Source organism: Falco rusticolus, chromosome Z, assembly GCF_015220075.1.
Source record: "Falco rusticolus isolate bFalRus1 chromosome Z, bFalRus1.pri, whole genome shotgun sequence".
NCBI classification, from domain to species: domain Eukaryota; kingdom Metazoa; phylum Chordata; class Aves; order Falconiformes; family Falconidae; genus Falco; species Falco rusticolus.
The window spans coordinates 32,676,560-32,693,563 of NC_051210.1; positions in this window are offsets into that span (position 1 = coordinate 32,676,560).

Below are 17,004 nucleotides of genomic sequence, written 5' to 3' on the forward strand. Positions count from 1 at the left end.
CCCCAGCAACTGCAGACATAACTCTAGATCACATAAACTGAATGCCAGGAGCTGGATGCAGCTAGCCATGATATACAGCCAAGAACTCTTCCCCTTATCAACTGACTTGGTGCTTCATCAAGCTTATCTCAGTTCTGAATTTGAGCAGTCACTTCCAATGCTTTTGTGATAAAGTCAGTGGAAGACTGAGCTATGTATTGTGCTGTAGCCTCTGCTTGAAGAGGAGAAGAAAGTCTCAGAGCACTTGAACTGTATCCTGGGTAAGACAGCATCGGGTCTCACCACCGTCCTACACAAGCAAAGATAAAGGTAACTTGGTCTCCAGTTTCATGCTGGGGCTTATTTGTTGCAGCAGTGTGGAAGCAGTAAGATAGTAAGATTCAAAGGTCGTTTCTCTTTGTATAGTATTTCCAGTCTTACTGAGGTGGTAAATACCGAGATGCAGACCACAGCTGCTACTGTCAACGTTTTTACATGTATATTCTCCCAGTCCTGTTAGCTTTACCTCAGTGTGGTATGACCTAGTGTATTGGTCTGGTCAGAAGATGGTTTATTCTGGTGAAAAGAAAGTAAAATATAACTGGTGATTTGCCATTGTGCCGTAATTTTCAGATCAGAACTTTGAAGGTCTCCAAGTCTGTGCATTAACAGAAGAACATAAGCATGGCTGCACTGGTCAGATCAGAGCCCCATCTCCCTTAGGTCCAGGTGGCAGCAGCAGGCACCTAAGGATGATCATAAAGAGGGCAAGCGTATAGTAGTATTTCCCTGGCATCACCTCTCAGTCTCCAGTGACCTCTTCAGGGTCTCTTTAAGTTTCACAACAACAATAAAACAAGCAAGCAAACAAACAAACAAACAAACAAATATAAAATAATGGTCTAAAACCAGAAGATCCTCAGTGGCATGGTGGCTGATTTTGAGACCTGCCCAGTGCTGTACCACTGACAGCATACACTGCAGTAATAATTCCTTCCAATCGACTTTGGCTCCCACAGGAGGAACTGGGTCTTCTGTGGGGACTTATGGATACAGCTGTAGCATTAAGGAGAGTAAGCTGGCCTTGGAGTGGAGTTTAGTGGTTGTAATGAATGTTAAAAATTAAAAGCCCAAACATATTTATGTGAAGGTAAAAGAGTATGTCAGGTCTGGTTTGAACTAAAGGCCTGGGCTGCATAAAGGTTCTTTATGGGCTTTCTGATAACTTACACGCAAAGTGGGAGGATGGCTTATGTATGGCTGCCTTCCAGGACTTTGGCTTGTGCATTGGTCTACAATAAGGTGTGTAAAGTACATTTGAATGGAAATGACAGTCTAGAGAGCCAGACTGCTCTGAGGTGCAGGGCGACAGGATGAGATGTAACAGGCACAAGCTGCAGCCAGAGAAACTCAATCTGGTATTAGGAAAAACTTTTCACTCTGAGGGTGGTCAGTCCCTGGAACAGCGGCCCAGAGAGGCCTCTTGGGGATCTCCATTCTTCAAAACTCAACTGGGTAAGACCTTGAGCAACCTGATGCAATGGACCTGCTTTGAGTGAGAATTCAGACCAGAGACCTCCAGAGCTTCCTTCCAACACCTGTTACTGTAGGAATCAATGATTCTTTCAAGTCTGTAAAAACTTCAGTGAAAAATTGTGGTTCCCTGGGAGAAGAAAAGCACGTTATCCACTTTAGATCAAACAAATTCGCATCAAAGCACTGAGAAAAAGCATAATTTCTATCTCTCTGTGATTTATTTTTACTTTTTTAAAGGATTATTAATGGAGTAATGAAAAACAACACCAGCAGAGACACACCCAGCAAGACTGTAGCTATTGATGTGCACTTTACCAGTGTTTTTTGTTTCTGAAGATTTTCAGTTATATTTGGTTCATAGGCTCTAATGCCTTCTTCATCAGATGAGTTGGAAATATCTTCAGAAAAAAGTAAGAGTCAAACCCGATTGTCAGTCACATGAATCTTCCCTTTGATGACAACATATAATCTAGATCTCCTACAGTGTTCTTCACACATGTATCTCAGAGCATTTTATAAAATGTATGGTAAACATTGTCTTCATTTCATAAAAAGAGGCCTGAATATGGAAGAAAGTGTTCAAGGTCACGCTGAAAAGTACTGGCAGAGCTTGGAAGTAAACCTGTCTCTCCTAAGTCAAGGAAAACAAATAGTGAACTTTTTGTTTTGATGATCACACCAAAAGCCAGGGAAATAATCACTTTGATTCAAATCATACAAAAAGACATGTTGGTAAGTTACCAAATTAGTGCTGAAATGCAAATTACAACATTTCCCATTGGTTTTCCAGCCAAAATGTTTCCTTGACCTCAACACAGATTTTGAACTGTTTTCCGTTTTCTACTTGATGACTGTAATTGCATTTGCCAGTACTAGGTAAGAGCTCCAGTTCAGCATGCTACTTGGACACAAATATCCCCAAAACAGTCAAGTGTAACATCACAGAATCAGATGCTAAAAGAGAAGCCTGAACTTCTGCCTCTTTCAAAGGACACTCTGTTAAAAAAATAATATTTAGAATATTAAAATACTACTACTAATAAAACAAAAATATTTTTTAAAAAGCTGGTAAGAGCTTATCATATTGTTTTCCCTGTAATAGTTACTGACGTACAGAGAGAAAGTGGACTAGATCTTCCATTTGTGCAACTTTTCTGGAAATGCAGAAGAACAAGAAAGGTGCCAAAAAATCACAATGCATTCAAAGATGTTGTCTAAAGAAACCATAACGAGAACTGCACCACTACAAAAGATGTGAGAAGGCAACAGCAATCCAGCTCTGTCATGTATTAACTTCTAGGTACAGCTACAAATATAAGAAATATCAGACCAAATGTCCATTGATCCAGTATCTTGTCTCAGACAGTAGCCAAAGACAAGGGTTTAGGAAAAAAAATACAAGACAATCATATGGAAACATTTTTGCTGATATACTGTCACCTTTCAGCGGTTTGAGAAACTATCCTCACCTTTATGTTTATTAGCCCATGATGGACTTCCATTAATTCATCTAATGAAATTTAGTCAACTCTGGTGTTGAATCCATGCCTTTACAATGAAGCCCTACACAAGGTCAGAACAATTAAAACAAGGAACAAATATTTATCAGCTCAGTACTTCACTTTCATAGCTTCAACAATCTGTCTTTTGAAGGGAAACACTGACTACAATCGCAGGGACACTCACCTGTCCTTGGGCTACGCAAATGTTGGAAGATTAGTCCAATCTCCTGTAGATAAAACTCTTGTTTAATCCAGGATATGGCTGATACCATTCATACTGAATTTACAGAATGCCCAGAAACAAAGCGGGCAAGCAAACCCAGCTGCCATGCTTTCTCTCTCTTTCTTGTACCTAAGTTATTACATGAGGTGACTGACCAAATTTTTAAACCCTTTAAAAGGCTTTCGGTGTCTGGTTCTTTTTTTTGTTTTGTTTTGTTGGGGTTTCTTTTGTGTGTGTGGTTTGGTTGTGGGTTTTTTTGTTTGGTTGGTTTTTGGGTTTTGGGGTTTTTTTTTATGTTATTAGTATAGTTTTAAAGTGTAAGACATTTCAAACAGCAAACATTTTCACCGAATCGTGCATGTGCCTAACTCAGCACTCTCTTGGAAGGGAGGAGCAGGAAGGGGGAAGGATTTCAGCCTGATGCACCATTAAGTTCAGGTGCTGCTGACCTAAACACTGAATTCAAAGACATTGAAGGTTGCACGAACATATCTGATTTGTGTGTTTAAGAACATAAATACAGTGTAAATGTAAAGTTCTTTCTTAAAACTCTGAGTATAAGATGAGTTTCCAGAGTTGATGATCCCATGTAGCTGTCACTAGACTCCCTGAGAAATGCACACACTTAGCATCTGGAAATCAGACCACTTTTGTTACTTTTTTCAGCTTCAGGTCCTGGGCACTAGTTTTGCTCATTGTTTGATATGTATAAAGAACACAGAATTGTAAAGCTAAGGAAAAGAAAAGAAACCAAAAAGCCAAGCTGTCAGTGTGGGGTTTTTTAAAACTCAAATAATTTCTATTTAGTCATGAAGTTCATTTTCTTTTGTTCAGCTTTAATAACGACATCAACTCAATTTTCCAGGAAAGCGCAAAAGATTATGTGTGCGGTGAACTACACCCCAATGAGTTTGCCTCCTGTTGTCAGGAATTACTTAATTAAAGTAAAAGAACTGAGATTTTGAACAACATATTCATTGTAATGAAAGCGCATGGGAACCTGATAGGGTGCAACAACACCAGAAAAAAGGCATCTCTTTTGTCCATCAATTATTTTGTTCTAAACCAGATGACTCAGGGCATGAGCCACAATAAAAGCTGACAATCCAGAGGAAGATGTTCTACCTCCCTGTGGTCTACTGGGCTACTCTTTCAGTGCCTGGGAAAGGATGAAGCTTTCATCTTGCACTGCTTGTTGATTTGTCTTTGGAGAAGGACTTAGGGCTGTCTGTTACTGTTTCAGCGCTTGTAAAATTCCCATCCCCCAAATGAAACAATCAGCACTGATACTTGTTTCTTGCCTGCCAGATGATTCACAAGCAAGTCTGGGTCAGCCTTACTTCGAACATAAACAATCCATAAACAACAATCATGCCATTCAATCATTTGTATAAAAATTCAGCATCAAGGTCTCCATGCAAACTTGAAGGATGTTATCAAAACTTTGTTTAAAAATAAATAAATAAATAAAAACTAAAAAAAGAAAAGTGACTTTTCCTAGTTTTACAAGAGATTTGGGAGTCATGTGGTCAGAGGTGTCTACCTGTGATGGCTCCTGCTTAGTGTGGTTAAATAGGGCTACCACCTGGCTGGGGTTGGTAGCAGTGGGTGTATTCTGATTATTGCTAATACTACAAGCCACAAGCACCTTATAAACTGCAGTTCTGAATCAATTTGAACATACTAACCAACAGGGAAATCCTGGCTCTTTCAAAGGAAAGAGAAGGGGAGGAGGCACATTGGCACCTCTGGTATTCATCCACAGTTTAACCTGTGTGTTACAAATTGGCAGATCTCAGCCAAGTAGCTTGTGGAATAATTTATATCTTCAGATATGACTCTCAAAGTTCTCCACATCACTCCACTCTCCCCTTGCACCAACATAAGATGTGCTTGCAGGTTTCTTCTGAGAACCGGCCCATTTCTGCTTGCAGCCAGAGGTAACGTATAAGCTGCCTTTACTGCTGCTTGTGGTCACTTTCCTTCTAGCCTTAAAGCTGGTCCACTCCAATATTTGTGGTTTAGTTTTTCTGCTGGAGTAGTTTTCTCCCTTTGTAAGGAGCCAAGTCAGTTCACAAGGGCTGTGTGGCTGCCTGTGCTGGCGTTAAGGGGAAACTGCAGGAGCATGCAGTCAGCAGTAGGAAGGGGGGAAATGGGAAGAGGAAGTAATGTTATGCTATATTATTACCTAACCTTTCTAGAAGTTCCCTACTCTCCCCTACTCTTGGTTACCTTAAATAATTCTGTGTTCTTAGCAGGTTTTGCTGCTTTAATGAGAAAAGAACCTTTGTTCTCTAAGTAGTAACCTTTTTTAAATCCTTCTCAAAGCCTTCTCAGCTTGTGGATTTCAGCCTTTCTTAATAGCTTCTAACAAGGCATTTCAAAAAAGCTGTTTAGAAAACTTCACTTCTTTATCATGAATGGCTTGTTTCATCCCCCCTTAGCCTATGCAGTTTAGCGTTACACCACTAGAAGTCAGGGGACTCTGCTGTTTTGTACTGGTTGGGAACCTAGCAGCCAAGAATCTGCTCCACTATTCTTCCTAAGAAATTTATATCAGAAGCATGGTTTATAAAGGCAGAACTATTTCAACCCCTATTATACTGTTCAAATCACAATGCTATGTAGTCCCATCTCTAATAATTTGCTTCAGAATATTCCCTTCTAACAGTTTTTCTCAGAAGAGTAGTATGACATGGGCAACTCTCCAGCCAAGCAGCTCTTCTGAATGATAAAGAGCATAAGTTTTGTCACTAGCATAGCTATTTTATTCCCTGGCTCCTTAGGAACTCCCAGACAAATGTCATCCAGTCCTGGCAAACACTCACCAATTCCTACAGGTTTTCTACCACATTTCTTTTTAATGCTTCTCCCTATGACAATGCTTCATCAGCAGACAAGCATCAGCATATCTTATACCTTGTTGTGAGGACCACAGCAAAAGGATCATTTTGCTGCTGTCTTTTTGATGTTCTCTCTTGACAGAAAATGTGTACTTTGTCTGGGTTATATTCATTTTTCCTTAGAGGATACAAGAAGGAGATAAAAAATATAATATCCAGAGAAAAAGTCCCTCTCCCTGTTTCCATACTATGAGGACAGTGCCAGGGAGAGGTGGAACTACAGCCCTGGCTATGAATACACAAGTGCCAACAGTTCAGATTATCACTTAATGTCATTTATAATCAGGTAGTCCCCATTGATTCCCAGTCAGAATCAGAGCCTTATTATGCACGATACTGCCAAACCATTAACCAGAAAGAGAAGCAGATGCTTACAGGGGGCTTATTCCCACCTCGACAGCTTACATAATTTCTGGCATTTCCTGTTTCCAGATGGACTACAAACAATTAAACATTGGCATCTTCAAAGTTTTAATTGCTCCTCATAGGAATCCCAATGAGGTATGTGCTATACCTATTATGATCCATATTTATGAAGAGCAGGAGACAGGAATGGTGAGTCATATAAACACTGATGAGAAGTTTCTACCATCTACCTGTAAAGGAGGCCACTAGATCTTTTCTCAACATATGCCTTCTCCCAGCTGCATCACCTATTCTGCCTGAACTAGGAAATGAATGAAGGATGTAATCACATTTCAAGAGTGTAAACGCTCATTCACATGTGGGCTGAAGAGATACCTTCCACTTCAAAATTATCTGGAATCTCATTACAACCAAATACATTCAAGATGCCCTCCCCTCCCTTTCCTTAGATTCTTGCCCAATATCTTTGGACAGCATACCTGCTGCACGGGCATAATGATAGCTTCATGAGGAGGCTGCCTGCAGACTGAATCTGGTGTGCCTGTTCTGCTTGTCTTACACACCTGCTGATACCAAGGACTCCCAAGAGTTTTCCTTCTAGAAGCAGCGGCAGAGTTATGACCAAAGAGACTACAGGCAGGTGTGCAAAGTGGTGGAGAAAGGACGGATGAGTTTTAACAAGTCCAGGGCACACTGCTGTTTACCAGGACCGATAAAGGCATGGATGTGGAGCCTGGAAAGGCAATGAAATCCTGGGCTGAAGTTGGAAGTATGCCCAAATGCAAAGCATGCTACTTGAAAGCAGAAAACCCTGTTTTCCCATCTGTTGGTCTACGTATCCTGGTGGTGTCATATAGGAAACCGAGTTTCAGCAGTCATGTGCTGCAGACAGGTGTCTTCATTCTGAACTCATAGTCCAATTACAGCCAAATTTGAGAGGGAAAGCAATCACAAAGATGTAGAATTCCTTCACGTTATAGGAAAATTGGTGAACTAGTGGCAGAGAGACTCCATCAGTATGCTCATTAAGGGAAAGGCTGCACTAAACACTGATTAACAGCAAAGGATGGACATGGGACAGAGATGCTACTGGTTCTCCAGCCACTGGAAAGCTCTCGTCAGAGCCATACTTAACTGACCAGAAAAACTCACTCTGCAGTCCGTATATTGGTGTCTAATAAGGAATGAGTTGACAAAGCAGCTTTGATGTAACTGTTAAAAAATCAAGCAACTATAAGATGCACATCCAAAGAAACTAGGATTTATGAATTCTGCACCTTCTGGAACTCATTGTTCTGATTCAAGAAACAAGATAAAGGGGACCACATGGCATCACATGTTCACATTTTTTATATCCATTCAGAAAACCACCTCAATTCAATGTATACAAGCACAAGCAGTTGAACCATCCTTGTTCACCTTTCTAGTCCCAAGAATAAAACATTTAACAAGACCTACATCTTAGGAGCAAAATTTATTAGAATGACCTGGATTTCAGCACTTTTCAAACTTTTGTTTCCTGAGTACACCTACATGCATTTTTTTAAAGTGTTGAGACTTACATTGACATAACAAGGGCTGTGTTGTGCCCCTTGTGTGGAGCCTTGGAAATGAAAGGGCTAAGATAAAATGTTATCCAAACAACATAAGGTGACTCCAGAGTCTCTGATGAACTTTTCAGAAGATAATTAACAAGACAGTAATGTTCAGCCTTGCTATTCCCATTCCATTTCCATTTCTGTTTCCATTTCCATTATCATTATCATTCCTATTCCCATTCCCGTTCCCATCTAACAGAATTTCTTAGGGTACCACTAAGACAGAACTGTTCTGGCTGTCAATTACTTCCAGAAGTTTTGGAAAAGATCTAGAACCTGATCTGGAGTGTAGTTTCTCCATCCAGGTAGTCAACAGGCAGTCTTTGCTATAGATTCTCTGATTTGTTAGTATTTTAATACCTTATAAATGCAAAATGCCACAAGATCTTTCTCTCTCCACATCATTATGATTTGAATTTCATTTGATATTTAGAAAGGATACTCAGGAGGTGTCTGTTCTGGTTTTGGTCTGATTTTCCCTATTTGCATCCCAAACTGGAGAGAAGTACAGAAAGAGCATATCTGAATTCTCAGCCTGATAAGCCAATGTTTAGTGAGTTAGATTTTTAAAATAAATCTCTTCCTAATGCAATATTGAAAATATATAAATACAGATTAAAAGAAATTCATCAAATATTTTTCAAACCTTCTGTGACAGAACTGTCCAGGATAGTTGTATTTCTCTGCCCAGTCTGCAAGAGAATCCTTTGCATGGGCCTTTCCCTGGCATTGCATTCCCTGTCTCCATGCATATCATCTGAGGCAGCCAGGAAAGATGAACCTTACTTCCCTGCATCTTTACAATGGTCCATAGGCATGACCCAATGCTGGTAAGGTGACTGTACCAATAGTTCATAGTCATACTAGAGGATATTCTTGTTTTGAGGCAAGTGTTTCCCCCTGATCTCAATCCCTGTCTAAAGTGCTACAAATGGTACAATCCAGTCTTCTGATTATTATGAGACAATTAATGAGAAAAAGTAGTTGGGATTTGCAAGTCAACACACGCTGAACATTTTCATCCATCTATTTCTGTGATGTTTTTGCCATCCTACAGTTCTTCACCAAGATATGAGAGGAAAAAAAGTGTGCAGGATAATGCAGATCTGAAATGAACTTTCCATATTTTAAGTCTGATTTCCTAAGAAAATCCTGCTAATACTAAACCACTGGCTACCCATCTGCTTGTCTCTCCTGTGATGAAACTCTAAAGATGAGCTGACTGACTTGTGGTCCGAGTCCCTAAATATAAAGTCTACAGAATGATCTAGTTGGCAAGAGAATAGTGCTGTCTGCCCATAAGATGTTTTCACACTGCTTTCTCAAAAACCAGGCTTTTCCAGCACTCACACATCCACAGTGAGGAAGGAGAGGAGGGTATGGCTCCATGTGCTGTGCACATGCTGACTCTGCCGAGTTAGGAATAGCTTGTGATGGGCCAGCCTACTGCATGGGAAGGCTGAAGCATCACTGAGGGTTATGGAGCAGGTATGCAAGGCAGACGCAGTGAAGATCAAGGGTAAGCCCCTGAGTGGCTGGCATTTCCAGACCCTCAGACTTACTGCCTCAGAAACAGGAAACTGGGGTGTAAGCAAACAAATTTGCCTGCCTCCTGTTACACCTGAAGGAAGCCAAAAGGGAGGCTGCAAACAAGAAATGATATTGAGCAGTAATCCTGACTTCCCTGGGTGCACAGCTGGTTCCTTATCTGTAAAAAATTGTGCTATCCGCCTATAAGATGTTTACTCTGCTTCTGCATTTCAAAAGTTGAATGCCAAGCAACTGGATCTTTTGCCAGTTTGTGGGTGAGCTTTCCACAGGCCAGTAACATGTCAAGCAGGATGCAGTCACAAGGAAGCTGGAGGGGAGGGTGTCACGTGAAAATGTTGGGAGGAGAGGTGGGAAATCCTCTCAGTCCCGGGTGTTTGGTCTGTCTATCAGCACCCCAGGAAAGCTGAGACCCTTGTGCCCAACCAGTCTGTCAGCGTCCCATTACAGGGACCCTTCACCGAACAGTCCTGCTGGATCGGAGGGCGATTTGACTGACTTGTTCAGGGAAATGCACCAACAGCGTCAGGGGGAGTCCTCAGCAGGTCTGCCCACTTTGTCTGAATGTGTGACCTGCTGCCGGCAACTGCTGGCGCCCACAAAGGATGAATACTAATGGTTTACGGAATAACACTCTGTATTAATATAAAAATCATGACAAATTAAGGTTCATGATTGCCAGTGATAGGGACTGTCTGCAAAAACAAGCTTGAAATGATATACAACCAAACTACATACAACTAAATTATAATTACTAATAACAGCTAGCGTAAGTTAGTTATTTAGCATGCATAACATGAAGTTCTTACCCAACAGGTGTCCCTATAGGGGAGAAGACAAGTTCAGCCCATCAACTGATCCCAGAAATTACGATGGAGTCTTCCCCTAACTTCTCCCCTCATCTGTCCACTTTTTATACTTCATAGCACATTGCATATTCATTCATCATACACAGGGCTGGTTACAAGTTTCTCTCTTCTAATGCAAATTAATACGCATCCTCAGACGGCACTGCTGAGTTCTCTACTAACTATGCATCCTCCTCAAGTGGCGTTTTGCCCTCTTTTGGGGGAGCTATTTGAGTTGGAGGCCATGATCTCCCACTACCACAATTACCTTTGTCCTATTTTCAACTAATTTTCTGTTGATATCAGCGGATTGCAACACCTTGTCATCCTATTCCCTCTCATAGCCAGAACTTTCCTCACTTGAAGGCTTCTTTCTGCATAACTTAGATAATGGTGTTGTTTTCACTATCTGTTCTTTCTCTCTCATCTTCCCCAAGGCTGACTACCTTGATTAGAAATCCACCCATTCATAACAACTTTAGAGTGAGACAGCTTGGCGTAGCTTTGTGAACACTGAATCAGAGTTGGATAATCTGGGAGTATAGACAACAATTCCCTGCCACTGGACTTATTTCAGTCCAGGACTAGTCCATTTCCATCACACTTAGGTGGAGCTCGAGTGACTCTAGTCATACATGTTGTTGTTGCTAACTGGTATCGTGTGCCCAGTGAGGTGTGGCAGTACCTTAGAGGTGGGTAACTTTGGGATGGAGGTGTGCGTTAGTATTGCAATGACATTATTTCATCTGAGGAAAGTAACTTCTCCACAATGTTTGGCTCAGCAACAGACATCTTATGGATTCTTCATGCGACAACTGCTGTGCAGCTTATCAGCTGTGTGGTGCCATCCAGTTCCCATTCCTGCAGGAGCACAGCAGAGCCCGGCCACGGGGTCTCCACTCCGCTCCAGCCTCCGTCACTCCCATCAGCAGGTGCTGAGCTGGCAGGGTGTGCTGCTCAGGGAGCCGTGGGGATGTAGACTCTGTGCATGCCAACCATCCTGAAGGCGATAGCTGTATTCTACCCTAGAACAGCTTTCTGTAATACTACACTTCTAGTAGGACCCAATTTTCTCTAATTCCCCGCCTCAAGGTGATTTTTCCACAGAGGGAGAGAGCTTTCTCAGAAAGCTGGCATTTGTACTTTTTAGCTTCAGACTGAGCAGGGAGTGGAGGCTTTATTCTGTGCAGTGACGCTGACACTGCCAAACTGAAAACACCTCATGAAAACCAGGTCAAAGTGCTGCCATGGAGGATGTTGAGCATGATTGCCTCCACAACCTCTTTAAGTTTGTAATTTCCCAGTGGTGGTATAAGAGGTGTAAAAATATAACTTGTCCTATGCACATCTAAGTAGCATAAAAAATCCACAAGGAGAAGCAGCTCTACAAAAGATGTACAGTCCTAAGCAGCCTCATACAGGTACTCACTAAAGCATGTTCTCTATTTTCTGTTTGAGCAACCTGAAAAAGTAAAAGCCATTGAGCTTTAAACTGCCAGACTTCATTTGTCAGAGCATCAGCGATGGCCTGAACTACAGAGAGAACTAGTGAGGAAATGTCAAGCTGCGTATGAGACCAGACAGCTTACAAGGAGGCTTTGCATCCACTCTAATGCTGCATTTCATACACAAAACTTACTTTGTTTTCCTTATATGACCCTTTAAATTGACTGCCTTTCACAAAATACTGTAGTCAGGATTTTGGAGTCACTGGTCTCTTCCTTGGATTCCTTCCTGGGATGTATGGAGATTGATATGCTGTGTTCCTAGAACAGTTTAACACCGGAGAGAATGTTTATTCCAAGCCAGCGCTGGTGTTAACCTGCTGACGTGAGTTTGATTTGGTAGTTGTTTTGCTTTAATCTTAAATAAGTATATCAAAAGGAGTATAGCTTTTGAAGAAAAGTTTTCTTGATTTTATAGATAATAATTTGCATAAAATTGGTTCTAAGTTTCCTTTTTTAATGTAGCAACGTGAGTCAAAGCCCTATAGACACTTGTAGAGGATGTCAGTGATTTAATGTAAAAAACCTCGCCAGCACCTTTGATTAGTCTCAGGATCTTACTCTTAAAAAATTCTAGCTGTGTCATTAACGCCTATAATTAAGGGAGAATATAACTCCAAAGAAATTATTTAGTGTCTGAAAATAACAACTAGCTGTGCAATCAGATAAAATACACTTCAGCTCCCTGTTGATTATACCAATCGCAAAGGGTAGGGAAAAAAAGACTATTGTGCCTATGCAAATGGCAAAGGCAGTAAGAGCCGGTCAACCTGCTCATCTCAAGTGGTGCCAGAATTGGAACTGTCAGGAAGCCCTAAATACTTCCTCAAGAAATGTCTCTCCACAGTAGACATAATACCATTGAAAACACAGAATACTCCACAATAAAAACCAAAACCAACCACCCACAGCGTTATAATTCATTACAATGCAAACTGAATTCCATGCTTGCTATCTCACTCTTCAAGTTATGTCAGAGATTATATTCCACTACACCACGAGCACAACAGGAATATTATCTGTTGAGGTGTGAGGGTATTTTTTAGTCAACATCACTTAATCACAGAATAACAGCTAATTCACGTTGGAAGGGACCCCAGGAGCTCGAGCCCAACCTCCTGTTCAGAGCAGGGTCAACCAAGAAAGCAAATCAGAACATATGATGGTGGATGGGGAAACTGGCCCGAGTCACTCTTGAGTGACACGTTTAAAGTCAACAGAGGAGTACAAACATTATGCTGAAGTAATAGGTAGTAATTAGGCAGAGGGCTTTCTTTAGGCTGTAACAATAGAATGTAGCAAGAGTTGTACCAGTCTTGTAGCAGCAGGTTACGTCTGGAAGGCATTAGGAAGGGGAAGAATAAGGAAGTATTCTCCCTTGCTTGATGGAAAGCAACAGAGTTTGCTGGGCTGCATGGTGTGGCCTGTGGGAGAACATGTGGTGGCAGGCAGAGGGGTTACTGGAGTATGTGTTTTACCTTACATGTGGTAAAACAGGAGTCAGTGAGATCTGCTGAGCTTTGGTTACCAAGATGGTAAATTACAGAAAAGAGGCAAAGAAGTCCTCCGCTGTTCCTGCCTCAGACTAAGTAAGAAAAGTTCACTGAAGAAAGTCATGCTGCGATGAGTTATCACAAAACTTCATCTGTGAGATATGTATTTTTCATCCAACTAAAAAGAAGTTAAATTCAAGACAACTTCTAAATTCTGATTTTTCTCCTGACCTCTTCTCAAATAAATGTTTACAGAAAAATAGCAAGGTCTATACCAATATACCTATATATTAGGACAGGATGACACGGAGAATGGAAGTAAAGGCCAAAGAAGGTATGCACTAAAGCAAAAAACATGTATAATAACTACAGATAAAGACAGGTAGGTGATTCATGTTGATGCTTTTGTGGATGCCATAGTTTCATCATTATTTTCTTTGCCATATCAGTCATGCTCCACTCCCACAAAAATTAGTAATGAAACCATGAAGGACCAAAGAAGCTACCCAAGTATACACTAACGTCAGCTGAGGCAAAAGTCAAATATTTGACATGAACATTGGTAAACTGTTACTTCCTATCAGGTTGGATTTAGTGTTGTTTATCCCCAAGAACACCCATCACACATTGTTTGTATTAGGATAGGCGCAAGAAGAGGAACGAACCCATGTCAGAATCTCAGTCTCTGTGATTATTCTTACCATAAATAGAAAATAAATTTTCAGAGTAGAGAGCAACAGAAATTCTGTGTACAATCTTGCCAACTGGATTTAGTTAGAATTGGAAGCCTTTAATTTCTTTCAAAATAACTCTTGTAACAGTAAACCTCAATAATGTGTGAACTGAGTAAATTAAGGTTTTGGGTAAGACTTCTGCCTTCTCCTATAGAGCCACAGAAATGGTGCCTGTGACTTTATGAAATCATCCTGTGGCCCCAGTGTTGACAACCCATGTTTTATAACAACCAGAGGATGGTTGTTCCACATGACAGGATGAACAGCCAGATAATCCTGTAAGGCGAAACACCTTCCATCTCACTTGGAAGGCATCATCTAAGTGCAGATAACACCTATTTAACCTACAATGTTCTCCTGTTCATTTGGCAGGAAAAGCTTTGTGAGAATTGAGTAATCCATGCTTTCTGCAGGTCTCTAGTGAACTCCAGTAACCCCTGTGCCTGCCACTACTCACTTGTCATGGACTATACAGGCAGGTTCAAAAATTCCCTTGTGGGCTGGCACTGCTCAGAGCCACAATTTTGTAAGCAGTTGTTGATATGGTTGTCTTCCATTGCACTAGAATAACCCCAGGACTGGTACAAAAACACCCATTGATAAATGTCCTCCAGAGAGGCCACATACACAACAACAGCATATGTTTTGCATTTAATTATGATTTTGCAAACATGCATTGGTAGTAAACACATCAGCTAAGCAATAACTGTACATGCAAGCACAGGCAGAGCAGGAGTCCTATTAAAGAAAGAACATCTACTGAAAATGTACCTACTAACTTAGTGCTTGCTTGCAGCTAATTACCATAATTTCCAGGGAATGTTGGGACATGCTAAATCAGTGATTCCTGTTTGTGTTTTTGATTGCCATTATTCAAATACAATCTACATTAAATACCATCTGTATCTTTTTTTGGTCAAACATGCAAACTGAGCACAATAAGAGGCAACAGGCACCAACAGTGTAATTCATATTTCTCCAGTGCCTCTAGCAGTTAGACAATGCACCATCAATACAATTACGGTAAGAAATGGTTCAGCGAGATCCACTGTTGAGGTTAGAGCAGCCGGTACACCAAGCAGATGAAAGGCCCATACTGGTGTGACCCTTGCTAAAAAAAAATTAATATAATATGTATGCATATATCTGCATCTTTAACTGTGCTTTTGAACACAGAAATATCATCAAAATGTTAGACAGCCTAAAAGGAATTCCCATGAAGATCATGGGATCGTGGGATAATTTAGGTTGGAAGGGACTGTGGGAGATGCCTAGTCCAACCTCCTGCTCAAAGCAGGGTCAGCCATGAGGTAGACCAGGGTGCTCAGTGCTTTGTCCAGCCACATTCTGAAATCCCCCGAGGATGGAGATGGCACAGCCTCTCTGAGCAGCTTGCTCCACTGCCTTGGCTCTCCTCCTGGTGGTACAGTTTCTTCTTACATCAATCTGGACTTCTGTTTCAAGTCACACTTGTTTCCTGCCCTCCTGCCGTGCATTGCTGTCATCTCATCCGAGCTGCAAAAGTCAACCACTAGGACTCTGACATTAAACATTTATCTGTTTGCAGACTCTCTATTTTTCCAGTGAAAGTACAGATCCCTGTATGGTAAATTTAAGCTTTCTGAAGAGGTACTGATCTGTAGTCCCCTGACAAGTTGTTGAGGACCGCCAGCTGGAAAGCACTGTCAAGATAAATTCCCAATTAAAGGAGAGAATAGCTTGTCAGGTTTCAGTGTGGAAGACTGGGGAGCAGAATGGTAGAGCACCAGTCTAAGTGGAAAGATGAGACTTGGCAGGAGATGGCTAGCAATGAAGAAACTTCAACACAGCTGATGAAGTAATTTTATTAAGCTGGACAGGAAAAAGATATAATAGAAAGAACACAATCTCTGTTCACTAATGAGAAAGAGCTGGCACCCAGACTGCTGTAAATCAGTTTATGAGCTCTGGTTTATTCAGTGGAGATATATGCCACTTACACCACCTCAGGATTAGGCCTGAAGTATCTTATTCCCTAAGGAGCTATTCCTTGTCTCATTCTATGTATCATCTTCCATGTGTTGGCACATTATACACCAGCAGGAAGTTGCTTGTTATGTCTTTACAGTGCTGCACTGCATGATAATTCACTGCTCACTGACATGTCAGAAATGTTTTTAATGATGTGCCTCTGCTGCTCCAAAATAGGATGAACTCTGAATATTATGTTTTATTTATATTCCACATTCATTTAGATCAAACGGCAAAGCCCAACATCCTCATAGCATAGCTCAAACTCCTTTTGCTATATTCCTGCTATTTGAACAAATAATCATTATTCATTTTTCCTTTTTTGCCACCAAGTCAAAGGTGGAGAAGTCATTACAAGGACAAACATTTCTGTCAAAAAGTTTGTAGGATGCTAGAGGGAGCACAGGCAGTCTACTTGTCTCACTATTTAGTGAGACTGAATGAGGGCTACATTAAACAGCTCTGATTTGTCTGCAGAGTGGGAGAAAAGTGGAACTGGAGCTATCCCAGGGATATGGTGGTGCGTATTTACATTATACATCAAGCTGAATTTGCAATCTGATGCAATTCTGGTATCAGCCACTGAGTCAAAAGTCATTCCATGATATTGCTCTAGATCTTTAATTACATCCCCTGTCTAGGCAGGTACTTAAGTACATGCTAAACTCTCACTTCAACAGGATCACTCACACACTCCCAAGTTAAGACACATGCTTGACTGTCTTGCTTAATTGTGGCTGAGCTTGATTAATTTCCAAG